This window comes from Rosa chinensis, chromosome 5 (assembly GCF_002994745.2).
Source record: "Rosa chinensis cultivar Old Blush chromosome 5, RchiOBHm-V2, whole genome shotgun sequence".
In the NCBI taxonomy this organism is placed as follows: Eukaryota; Viridiplantae; Streptophyta; class Magnoliopsida; order Rosales; family Rosaceae; genus Rosa; species Rosa chinensis.
In genome coordinates this window covers 72,868,021-72,882,045 of record NC_037092.1, presented here as the reverse complement: position 1 = coordinate 72,882,045, position 14,025 = coordinate 72,868,021, and the positions used below count along the sequence as shown (strand labels likewise).

The following is a 14,025-nucleotide window of genomic DNA, read 5'->3' as shown; positions in this document are numbered from 1 at the left end:
AATTTAGAGTCATTAGATTTTGAAAGGATAAAAGGTCTTTTTTCTAAAAAATTACATGACATGATTTGACAAATATGTAATGTGTGTAGATGACATGACATGACACCTAAGATTGAGGTCACAAATCTTAGGCTTCATAGAGGCCATAAATCATTTTCCTACTTTTTATATTTAGGGCTAAAATCATTTTTAACTTTATAAATTGTAGATCTAAAATCATTTGTTTTTATAGTTCTAATTTGATCATAAGTGCCACTGTACTCGTCGATTTGATCAATTATAACTCATTATGTAACCCATCAATTTGTCATGAATTGAGGACATAATGAGCCTATCCAAACTAGTCTAACATTGGGTTAAGAAATATTGAATTTTACAAAATCAAGGCTAAAAATTAACATGACTAGACTCACCACGTCAACAACTCAAGGAGAAATTCCATATATGTGAACAAATTATAAATTCTAGTGTACAAACGAATTAAATATAAAATTCAAGGAGATAAAATGAATGTAACCTTCAAATTTATTTTGTCATAAGAAGTAAGATATCCCTATTTAATTGAAAATAGTCATAAAATACAGCCAGTGGAGTGTACAAGAAACGCCATATACAACAAAGCTTCCAACTATAATCGATCGAATTAACAAGACATAAAGTGGAACCCCATTTATTGGCCAATAAAAAAGGGGAACCCCATTACCACAAACAACTCTCTGAATGGTTTTCCTCATTAATCAGTTATATGTCATAAACCAACTTCGTAAATGTGTTCATATGTCGAGAATGCAGATTAATGTACAGCGATAAATCATCATTAGTTGCACTTGGTATCGTGTATGCCTTCCCTTCACTTGGAGCTCCAGCACGTCCCATGAAACTTGGTCGCCCCCACCCAAAATCAGCATCATTGAGGGGCAGCGTAAACCAGCTAGTTATCCCAAGCAGGGCCGGTCCTAAGATTGTAGAGGCCTGAGGCAAACAATCACATTTTTTCGTTATCAAATTATTTTTTATTGAGTTTAATAATTATAAAATCATTACAACAAAAATAAATATATAGAATTTGTTTTGTATAAGTACTTCAAAACATACAACTGAGAACATGTCTGTACCAGTACAACAAAAAAAACCTGCTTCAAAAACATACAAAAAACAGAAAATAGAATCCAGGATGCAAAAAGGTGTGAACTAGGATTCGAACTCCCGCTACAAACGAGCATCAAAAATGGCACCGCCACTGCTCTACCTCCTTACCCTTGTAATTTATACGCAAAATTTACATATATTAGTATAAAATGTATAGCAAATTACCAATACCTACACTTTTAGTCTATAAATTACCATTAGCAGACCTGTTTTTTTAAATTCTCATGCGGTAGTGTTCATGGCCCATGCGGTACTGTTCATGACCCATGCGGTCAGACTCCTTCACTTTTTGAATTATTTCTATTGGTAAGTAATTTACGAATCTGCCCTTGTGAATTTGATAATGTGAATTAACATTGCTGAATGTCAGTAACATTGTGAATAAATAATATTTCTATATTCCATCTTTGTTTTTCTTAGAAACAACTCATTTATTTGATAATTCCAAAAACTATTTATAAATATTACAATATGAAATTTGAACAATATATCATTTATTTCTGGCTTTGCTGCTTGCACGTACAAGTTGCATTGAATTTCACCTCTTCTTATAGTGAAGAAGTTTCTCCAGCAAGATTTCCTGGAGTACTGACCCTCAGTAGTATATTGATCCCCAGTAGTATACTAGCCCCAGTAGTATACTGACCCTCAGTAGTGTACTGATCCCTAGTAGTATACTAGCCTGGCCTTGTTGCATTTGCTCACTTCAGTATTGCTTTCATTAGCTCCATCCTGCAAGTCAATCGGCAATACAGAGCATAAGGGATGACAAAGTGTGCCCAAAAATGCTTTGGCGATTACAACTCTAATCCTTTCTCTTAAAAAATCATAGCATTCAAACACATAAAAACTGTCACTAAACTTAGAGCCTAATGTCTATAGTTTCTTCTATTTCTTTCCAAGATAAAAATTGGAAAAGAAAAAAATGAAAGGAAGTAGAAGATACAAGCAGCAAAATTTGCAACTAATCCATGAACTTGCAAGAACAAAGAACCATAAGAAACTAACATAAGCACAAACTAAAGCTACTAACCCTCAATACAAAACTAACAATCATACTATAGCTACTGACCTACAAACAAAATGTTGCTGAGCCCTGCAGAAATAACAAACAAATTAGGATCAGTACAGCTCCACAAAATTGCAAAACAAATAAACAACACAAGGTCATTATAGCTTACCCATGCCAAAACCTGTGACAACATGAGGCTAAAAGTACTGATCCTCAGAATTTCTCAACCAAATCCGGATTCCCAGCCTGGATTCGCCGGATTCGCAGCCTCCCTTCGCCGGCTTCGCAGCCTCGTGTTCGTTGGTTGTTTTGCAGCCTTGCTTAGCCGGATTCGCCGCCTCACTTCGCCTACTTTGTAGCCTCCCTTTGCCGGATTCACAGCCTCCCTTTGCCGGTTGCTTCGCCGGATTCGCAGCCTCCCTTCGCCGGTTGCTTCGCTTGATTCGCAGCCTCCCTTCACGGGTCGCTTCGCCGGATTCGCAGCCTCCTTTCTCCTGCTTCACAGCCTCGATTCGCTGGTTGCTTTGCAGCCTTGCTTCGCCGCCTCACTTCACCGGCTTCGCAGCCTTGCTTCACCGGATTCACAGCCTCCCTTCGCCGGATTCGCAGCCTCCCTTCGCCGGTTGCTTCGCCGCCTCGATCTGCTAGCTGCTTCGTCTCTTACCTTCGTCGGAGCCCTAGATCGATTTAGGGAGGATTTGGATTTTGGGATGGTTTCGATTGGGAACCGATCTGATTTTGGGAGAAATGGGTTATGTGAGTCTCAGTGGCATGTTTTGTAATTATCTTAATATTTGAGTGTTTTTTCTATGAAATGGGCTGACAGCCTGTTTCAATTATTGACCGCATGGGCTATGGATTTTGGAGTCTGCTATTGGTAAATAGTAGTGTCATTTTGTAGTTATTGGTAAAAAGCTCAAAAATGTACTGAAGCTCAGATCTTAGAGGCCCACCGGAAGCCAGACCGTCACTGATCCCAAGATTAGGGCACCTAACATGAGTCCCATGAGCAATGCTTGACAGATCCTGATGACGCTGCTAAAGTTCAAGATAGTCAAGTGCTGATCGAACATAATCATCATCCATACGCACCACAGCATTGTAAATATAGCTTGCGGCATACGATAATGGTTTTGATATGAGTTCCCCTGCTAAGGTTGTTGCTGCGGCTCTGAAAATCACATTACCAAAGTAACCAGGTGGGTGTGGGGGTTGCAATATGGTCCTTCCATTTACAGCAAAGAATAAGTTGGTTTCTTGATCATTAGCTAGTTCACGTGCCTTTCAGGCACATCTCCATATACATGACCTGAAAACACCTCGAATGAGGCATACTTGATTAGTAAAGTACTCATATCATCTTCTTCCTCTATCGTGGTCGACATAGCTTTCAAGATGTTAAGTTGTTCCCTAGCAAATGTAAGAACTGAGACTACTGTTTCTACCCTGGTGCTTTCATGTTGATCTTGGTCATTAGGAGGTTGATATACAATGTGTAAGTATTTGGGCCAATACCATTCAACACACACTTTCTTATCACCACTGGGAGATCAAAGATTACAGAATAATAGGAGAATACTTCTCCTGCAATTTAGGAAATCCAAAGCAACAAGAAGAAGATTGCAGAATCAGATATTACAGCGAAAATCAAGGAAGATCGCCTCACTGATCTTGTGTTTAAGGTAGGACTCATACATATCATTTTACATGATTTGCATATCGGATAAATGATCTGATATGCTTATCTTCATTAAGGTGTTTTCATCTTGCAAGATTGGATATGCACGAAAATAAGGAAAATTATTTACTGTTTTAAAACCTTTACATGTATATCTTATTCAGTGATACAATAGGAGATTTGATTGAGGGGGAGTCTTGCTCCTCTATAAAAGGTTTCGAAACAGTTTTCTGTAGTAGGTTTTTTGACTCTAAAATAATTAGTTTTCGTTGTGTGTTGCTTAGCCTTCACATACTGTTTTTCATGTCAAAACTTCAACAGTTATTTATATAGTTTGATTTCTCACTACATGCATATCATGAGCCATATTTGTAAACAGTGAGATCAGTGAGTTTGTGATCCAAGCAACTGAGGGGGAGATCTATAGTATAGAGAATACACTAAGCATTGGCTACGTGTGTAGAATAGTTTCTGCAATTGTAAACAAGTTAGCATTGTGTGCTAGTAAAGTGATTGTGATCAATATCACTACTTGTTATTGTATTCTCTTTACACATAGTGGATTTATCTTTCGTGTAGGCTACGTAAACAGCCTCGCAGTGAAGTTTCCTCAGTGGAGAGGTTTACACTGCGTCAGCAAAAACTTGTGTTCGTTCTACGTGGATTGGTTGATTATTTAGTATTGTCTTTTATTCACATCATTGTTCCATCTGGTGTTTTCAATTGGCATCAGAGCGGGTTCTAGAACTGTCTAGTGATCCCAGGAAAGATGGAACACTCACGTGATAGGGCTGCTGGTGGATCTATAAATAGTCCTCCATGGTTCGATGGTGGATGTGAAAAATATACTCAGTGGAAGATATACATGAAATCATATCTCTATGCTCAAGATGAACATGTGTGGAATATTGTAGAAAATGGCTGGACTATACCTATGGTAAAAGCAAAAGGAGAAAGCTCTTCCACTACAAATCCCAAACCAAGGAAGGACTGGACTGAGGAAGAAGTTCGTGATCTGCAAGCAGATTTCAAGGCCAAGAACAACATTTTCACTGCCCTATCTGAACGGGAAAAACTAAGGATAAGTCACTGTGATACTGCCAAGCAGGCATGCGACCTTCTATAGACTACATATGAAGGAAATAAAAAGGTACGTGCACAGAAATTACAAGCACTGATCTTTGAATTTGAAACTATGACTATGGGAGATGATGAAACCATTGATGACTTCCATGGTAGAATTCTTAAAATTTCCGGTCAGTGTCGGAGTCTGGGAGCACCTTTCGATGAAGATAAGATTGTCAAAAAAAATCCTCAGAGCCTTGCCAGAAAAGTTTCACTCAAAAGTCACTAGTATAGAGGATTCTTTTGACATTGATGAATATCCACTTGATGAGCTCATCGGCAATCTCAAAACCTATGAGATGAGGTTAAAACCTGAAAAGAAAAACAAGGGAGTTGCCTTCAAAGCCGTAAAAGGAGCAGAAGAAGAAGAAGAAACACTAGATCTCGCTCTACTAACGAAGGAATTCAAAAAATTTCTCAAAAGCAAGAACTCCACTAGAAATCCAAATGCTCCTAGGAAAAACTCTTATGGAGGAAGCAGTAGTAGCGGTGATTACAACAGCAAGAGTGGAAAAGGAAGCTTCAAGGGAAACCTCTCAGGAAAGCCGAAATGTTATGAATGTGGTGGCTATGGTCATATCTCTACTGACTGTGGAAACAGGAAGCATGGAAACAACAACAACAAGTCTCTTCTCTCAACTTGGAGTGATGATGAATCTCAAGAAGTTGAAAATCTGGCTCTTGTATCATCACTTCTACCTGATTCAGACAGTGACGAGGCTTTCTGTGATGATGAAACAAATGTCCACTGCAGACAACTCTACAAAGCCTCAAAGGTTACTCTGCTTAGAAACCTGAATTTGGAAAAAGAAGTTGAATCTCTGAGAACCGAAAAAGAAAAGGTGGAGCGTCTATTGGAATCTTCGCACTCTGCATGGAAATTAGAGAAAAGCAAACCTATGAGTGATCTACTAGACGACCAAGAGCTATTGGCATGGAAGATTGAAAAAAATGAGTGCCTCAACAGGATCAAATTACTAGAACTGGATGTTAAAGGACAACAAGCATTAAACCTGGAATTGTCGGCTAAAAATGAGTCTCTTCAAGATGAATTGAGATTGACTCAAGAAAGATTCACCAAGTTTGATGTCAGCTCCAACTCCATGTCAAAATTGCTCGGATCTGGAAAAGCTCCCCATGACACTTGTGGTTTAGGATACACTGGAGAGAATTCCAAAAGTACCAAATTTGTAAGAGCATCAAGACATTCTGGAGAAAAAGAAGAAGTCTCCACTAATGATCATGTCAAGATTGTGAAGGAAGGCAAGCCAATTCCAAACTGTCAGGTAAAAATTGACCAAGATTTCCCCACTGGTCAAAACAGGTACGCACACTCTAGAACTTTTGTTCCTATTTGTCATCACTGTGGTAAGATAGGCCATATCAGACCTAGGTGTAATGAAAGACTTTCAAACTCACAGTTCTCTCAAGAAAAATGTACGGTTGAATCCCTACATTTTGAGCTTAAAGAACAAAAAGAACTCATTAACAGACTAGCTGAAATTGTTTCTAAGAAGGACTTTCAAACTGAAAAAAGGAAAAAGATCTGGACCAAGAAAAATGAAAGCAATTATCTTAGTTCTTATGAAACTAATGATACATGTCTTTTCGCATGTGCAAGCAAAGCTCAATAAGGCTCTCACATTGAGGCAACTTGTTTGGTAGCCTTGACTGCATTAGCTGACAAGCGACGAGATTTCTGGTATGTTGACAGTGGTTGCTCCAGACACATGACTGGAGACAAATCTTGGTTCACATCCTTTGAGGATGAAAACACAACTGGATCAGTCACGTTTGGAGATGAAAGGAAGGCAAATATTCTGGCTCAAGGCACAGTAAACACTGCAGGTATACCTAATCTTAAAAATGTCTTATTTGTTGAAGGCTTAACTGCAAACCTGATTAGCGTCAGTCACTTGGCTGACGACTATGAAGACGTGTGGTTTAACAAACAAAGATGTTTGGTCTTAAATCAGAAAGGAGAAGGTATCATGGGAGGTAAGAGATCTACTGATAACTGTTATCATATTCAAGCTAATGAATCTTCTAGCGTGCAGTCTTGTTTGTCTGTAAAATCTACAGAGGAGACCTTTGAACTTTGGCACAGGAAGATGGGACATGTTAACTATCAGGACTTGCTGAAATTATCTTCCAAGCAATGTGTCAGAGGCTTGCCAAATTTAAGGGGCAAAACTGACAAGATATGTGGAGAATGTAAAATCGGAAAACAAACAAAGGCACCTCACAGAGTGATAAATTCTACAACAACCTCAACAGTATTGGAGCTGTTACACATGGACCTCATGGGACCTGCTCAATCTGAGAGTATTGGAGGTAAGAGTTATATACTAGTAGTTGTAGATGATTTCTCAAGATACACTTGGGTAAGCTTCTTAAAAGACAAGACTGAAACGTTTGAGTCTTTTAGACACTTGAGTCAAAAATTGATTGTTGAGAAGAAATCATCTAATACCAGTATAGTGAGAGTAAGATCAGATAATGGTACTGAATTTAAAAACTCTGCATTTTCTAACTATTTTCAAGAGCTTGGTGTGTCACATGAATTCTCAGCTCCAATCACTCCACAGCAAAATGGTATTGTGGAAAGGAAAAACAGGGTATTGTTAGACATGGCTCGAGTAATGCTACATGCTGCAGGTCTCAGCACAAATTTTTGGGCTGAGGCTATCAGCACTACGTGCTATACAATGAATAGAGTCCTTCTCAGACCAGGTACTGAACAAACAGCATATGAGCTATGGAAAGGTAAGAAACCAAATGTGGGGTACTTTCATATTTTTGGAAGTCCTTGCTACATTTTACGAGATAGAGAACACCTCGGTAAATTTGATGCTAGAAGTGATGATGGTGTGTTCTTGGGATATTCTCCGAACAGTAGAGCTTATCGAGTTTACAATAAAAGAACTCGAATTATTATGGAATCTATTAATGTCTCTATTGATGATCAATGTATGAAACAGGAAGAATCATTTGCTGATCCGTCTCCCTCTTCTGTTACACAACCTCAGAACACAGAACATCCAACTGCAGAAGAAGGAGAAGAAATCTCTGAAAGCATTTTCGAACCAGCTCCAAATCCAAGGAGAGGGTTCAAGCAAGTTCAAAAGGACCACTCCACTCAAGATATCATCGGAAATCTAACAGATGGAACAACCACCAGGAGAAAAGCTACAGCACAGGTAAACCCCTCCGAGGTAAGTCAAGAGAATGTGTTCCTATGTTTTGTTACCAAAAATCTGCTAAGCATGAATATTATCTCTCACCTTGGTTTTGTGTCCATTATTGAACCAAAGAACATTAAGGAAGCCTTGTTGGATGATAACTGGATTAGTGCTATGCAGGATGAGCTAAATCAGTTTACTAGGAATGATGTGTGGTATTTAGTTCCTCGACCTAGAAATTGCAATATCATAGGAACCAAATGGATTTTCAGAAACAAAAGTGATGAAAAAGGGAATGTGATTAGAAACAAAGCCAGACTAGTTGCTCAGGGATATTCTCAGGTTGAAGGTCTTGACTTTGACGAGACCTTTGCTCCTGTAGCTAGACTAGAATCAGTTCGTTTACTTCTCTCTGTAGCATGTCATCTCAAGTTCACTTTATTTCAAATGGATGTCAAAACTGCCTTTTTGAATGGGATCCTTCAGGAAGAAGTTTATGTAGAACAACCTCCGGGTTTCAGAGATCCACATAGCTTAGATCATGTCTACCGACTCAAGAAAGCCTTGTATGGTCTGAAGCAGGCTCCCAGAGCCTGGTATGAACGGCTTTCTACACATCTTGTGGAAAAAGGGTATACCAGAGGCTCCATTGACAAAACATTGTTTGTCAAACGAACTAAAAATGATATTATCATTGCTCAAGTGTATGTTGACGATATTGTTTTTGGTTCCACATCCAAATACCTTGTCAAAGAATTTCAATCCGTCATGGAAAGTGAATTTGAAATGAGTATGTGTGGTGAACTAACCTTCTTTCTTGGATTGCAAGTAAGACAGATGAATACAGGACTGTTTCTATCTCAAACCAAATACGCTGAGAATTTGATCAAGAAATTTGGTCTCGAATCTAAGAAGACAGTGAGCAATCCCATGAGTACCACTACTAAGCTGCATGAAGACCAGGAAGGGAAATCGGTTGATCCGACACTCTTTCGTAGCATGATTGGAAGTTTACTGTATCTTACTGCCAGTTGACCTGATATTTCCTACAGTGTGGGAGTATGTGCTCGCTTTCAAGCAAATCCCAAAGAATCTCACTTAGAAGCTGTCAAAAGAATCATTCGATACATTTCAGGTACAGTCACCTGTGGTATTTTCTATACATTCGATACTAACGTGGAGATCGCAGGGTACTCTGATGCTGACTGGGGAGGCAACCTAAAGGATAGGAAAAGCACTTCTGGAGGCTGTTTCTTTATTGGCAACAATCTTGTAGCTTGGCATAGCAAGAAACAAAATTGCATTTCCTTATCCACTACAGAAGCTGAATATGTTGCTGCTGGGAGCTGTTGCACACAAATGCTGTGGATGAAACAAATGCTTCATGACTATGGTATTTCTCAAGGTAAGTTGTCTATCTTCTGTGATAATACAAGTGCCATTAACATCACAAAGAATCCTGTTCAACATTCTCGAACAAAACACATTGATCTTCAATATCATTTCATTAGGGATTTGGTTGAGCAAAACATTCTTGAATTAAGCTTTATGCCCACTGAGAGTCAACTTGCTGATCTATTCACTAAACCTCTTGACACTGCTAGGTTTGAAATGTTGAGAAATGCCCTTGGAATATGTTCTAAGTAGTAAGGTACTAGAATGTCTGTCCAATGTTGATTGAGAGATTAATGTTCTTAGTACACTTGGACCACCATCACTCGTGAACTGCATATGTTTTCAACTATGTACATTCTCTGACCATTCCTTATTCTGGACTAATGCTTCTGTAATCATGATTAGTCATTGACTCACATCGCATTACTATGTCATTCAATTATTACTTTATGTGGTGGCAAGTTTCGTGTTCATTGTCATGGGAGAATATTTGAAGAGGCAAAACGTTTAATATGCTCAGATGGCTAATTTTCTACTCTCAAAGTAATCAGGTCCTTGTTGTGGTGAACTTTCAAGGATTTGTAAGAAACGAGAATGATTATCTGTATCCTATCACTCAAAGTAATCAGATCTTGGTTGTGGTGAACTTTCCAAGGTTTGCAAGAAACGAGTTGGTCCGTGCACTGTGTATGTCTAATATGAAACTTCAAACAACCACTCGAGACTCTCTTCTTGGAGCATCCTTGCTATGCTCAGTACCCTAAGATCATCTGGTCTGGGAGTTGTTAAGACGAGTCTTGCTACATGAGTTCTTGTTTACACCATAAAGAAGTCTATGCCTCAAATCATAGGTATCTGGGAAAAATGTGTCCCACTCCCTCTCGGAGTTCTCCTGAGCTTGATCTATGTGTGCCGTTTATCCTCTTCACTTCTTCTCTCCTTCACTGAACATGTTTCACGCCCCATGTACTGCTCATGAGCTTGATCTATGCGTACACTAGGTCATGATTATTCATGAGTACACATCCTATTTGTTGATGGAATACATCGTGGTCTCTACATGAAAATATGTTATGTTCATTAATTGATTCGTGCTCCTTGTGTTTCCACTCTGCTTTAATCTCTCTATTCGATATGACCACTGCATTCATTACGTTAATACTTAGCTCAAGAATAGATTGTGTGATACGTCCGCTGATTTTGTGCTTCTAGTTGTCTCTTTGCATTCTGACTTAATTGCACTTACTTCTCTTATTGGTTACGCCTAAATTAAGAAGGAGACGAAACCTGCATGCGTGTATCTAGGAGAAATCAATTGTCATAACTCCTCTCCTTTTTGTGACGTTATCCCAATCGGTGTATCTTTTGGTTTTCCCAAACCCTACCGGCTCTATATATCTAGTCTCTTCTGTCTCTCGGATGTTATTCTTGTTTGTCTCAGTATGCAGGTTATCTCATCATGGTTCGCACAAAGATCACCACTTGCCTTGGCAGACACCGGCGTCTTCCTCCTCCAGATGAGGGTCGTCAGGCCGCTGCCCGAGCCGGCATCCTTCATCCTGGCATGCACCGTGAACGCAGCCGGAGCCCTCTTCGTCGTCCCTCTCCTTCTGGTGCCCCCTCTGCTGTTCCTCCTCCTCCTGTTTCCCTGGATAGCCTTCGTGACTCCATCCTGGTGACTGACTGGCGGCTTGCCTGTCTTACTACTGACATGGACGACATGCACTCTCTTCTGGTTCGTACTCATCATGCCGTAACCAACCTCACCAAGGAAATCCGGAACCTGCAGCGCCACCCTCCCGGGTTTGACGCTCCCGGTCCCTCCACCGCTGTTCCGGCAGCAGTCGCCCCTGCGGAGAGCTCGACCTCGATGGATAGCGAGGAATTTCACAACCATGTCATCAAGCTTATGGAGGAAGTCGAAGGGCATTCCCCTTCAAAGGGGGAGAAGTGATTTCTTTTTACTTTGAACTTTTTGTTTTCTATTTTTATTTTAAACTCTGTTGGACAATGTCTATTTTTGCTTTTGGGGTGTAAGTGCATAAGCACAAACTAACTAGGATGCTTTTTAGTTTATCATATTTTGTGATATTCACTTCTGGCTACTTGGATCCGGAAAAGGATGGAAACTGATTCCTTGATCCAAGAAGCCACTCTTTGTTCTCCTTTATTATCTGTAATGATCTATGATGCAGGGGTTCAAGCAAGAAAAACATCATGTGTTGAATGGGAATGCCCAAAGGGGGAGATTGTAAGTATTTGGGCCAATACCATTCAACACACACTTTCCTATCACCACTGGGAGATCAAAGATTACAGAATAATAGGAGAATACTTCTCCTGCAATTTAGGAAATCCAAAGCAACAAGAAGAAGATTGCAGAATCAGATATTACAGCGAAAATCAAGGAAGATCGCCTCACTGATCTTGTGTTTAAAGTAGGACTCATACATATCATTTTACATGATTTGCATATCAGATAAATGATCTGATATGCTTATCTTCATTAAGGTGTTTTCATCTTGCAAGATTGGATATGCACGAAAATAAGGAAAATTATTTACTGTTTTAAAACCTTTACATGTATATCTTATTCAGTGATACAATAGGAGATTTGATTGAGGGGGAGTCTTGCTCCTCTATAAAAGGTTTCGAAACAGTTTTCTGTAGTAGGTTTTTTGACTCTAAAATAATTAGTTTTCGTTGTGTGTTGCTTAGCCTTCACATACTGTTTTTCATGTCAAAACTTCAACAGTTATTTATATAGTTTGATTTCTCACTACATGCATATCATGAGCCATATTTGTAAACAGTGAGATCAGTGAGTTTGTGATCCAAGAAACTGAGGGGGAGATCTATAGTATAGAGAATACACTAAGCATTGGCTACGTGTGTAGAATAGTTTCTGCAATTGTAAACAAGTTAGCATTGTGTGCTAGTAAAGTGATTGTGATCAATATCACTACTTGTTATTGTATTCTCTTTACACATAGTGGATTTATCTTTCGTGTAGGCTACGTAAACAGCCTCGTAGTGAAGTTTCCTCAGTGGAGAGGTTTACACTGCGTCAGCAAAAACTTGTGTTCGTTCTACGTGGATTGGTTGATTATTTAGTATTGTCTTTTATTCACATCATTGTTCCATCTGGTGTTTTCACAATGTGGTGATTATGGTTGAGTAAAGTCCGAGGTGGGTCTCGATCGAGCACGAAGTAATGTCCTATAGACCGTTGGTGGGATTGCAAGGTCCAGAGCACGAGCCATATCAAACCATGTATTTATAAAGTGAAGAGCAGATAATCCATCTGCTAAGTGATGGTCTCTGCGAACACCAAGTGCCACTCCACCGCATTTTAAATATGTGATATGTACCAGCAACAGAGGATAAGAAGATATCCCACCGGAATAATCAACAGTAGGGAGGAACCCTCTCCTGAAGTTGGAGTGGGTGCAAAATCGCTAAAGTCATCGATGCAAGAGCTACTATGGGCTACAACAAACAAGGCCTCCTCCGCATTGCAATCTATGTCGAGACGACCCTTCTTACCCTCATCCATTATTTTTCGCTTCAGGCGGCCGACCAAAGGGTAAAAGGGCATAAGGGCCTTGCCGAGCGCGTCTTTGAAGACATGCATGTCAAAAAAATTACTGTCCTTGTCTGCACCAGCATCGACTTTTGGCTTGTAGATATAAATACTAGGAGTGTGAGTGCTGGGCTGTACCAAGTCCATGTTCGAGAGCCATAACGACTGCCGAGGTGTCTCCGAGGCTGGCCTCACCACTGTCGACTCAATCACATTGACGTTGACCGCCATCTTCCTGCTAGAATCTTAGATCCACAAAGCAAAATTTGAAGTTACATGAGGCCATTTTTTCAGGTGAAGTTGTTATTAATTAACATCCTAGCTAGAAAGCAAAGAAAATCTCTACACGTCTAACTGTTATATAGAAATAAGAAATAAATAAAAGTTAGAAAAGAAGAAGGCATAGGCGGATCTGTGAACAGACTAGGACGGGTTTCAAAAAATATTAGATGTATACTTTTTTTTTTTTTAATTGGGGTTTGTCCAGACAATAGAAGCCCAGTAGGCTAGTAGCCGACCCGATCTAACTCCCCACTCCCGAGTCCCGACTCCACTCATGGACTACGGGTCAACTGGAGAATTGTCTCTCACAGAGTCACAGCCTCACTCGGTCACTCTCTCCCACTTCCTCCAATCCTCCTCTTCTCGCCGCCTGCGGCTCAGCCGGCTTTCCAGACTCCACTCATGACTACATGTCTATGGCCTATTTGAAGTTTCGAACTGGTCAACTGGAGAATCGTCTCTCACAGTCTCATTCTCTCCCACTTCCTCTTCCTCTCGCCGCCTGTGGCTCAGCCGGTTCTCCCTTCTCCACTCCTCTCAGAGATCAACTGCTCAAGTTCAATTTTGTTTAATTGAATCAATCCAATTTGGGGCAATTCATAGGGTTAAGGATTGATGT

General features: G+C 39.9%; 1 pseudogene; it reads right to left on the bottom strand.

Moving 5' to 3' along the window:
- Positions 1–741: 741 nt before the first annotated feature.
- LOC112164007 lies at positions 742–13,515 on the bottom strand (annotated as a pseudogene).
- Between the last annotated feature and the right edge of the window lie 510 nt (positions 13,516–14,025).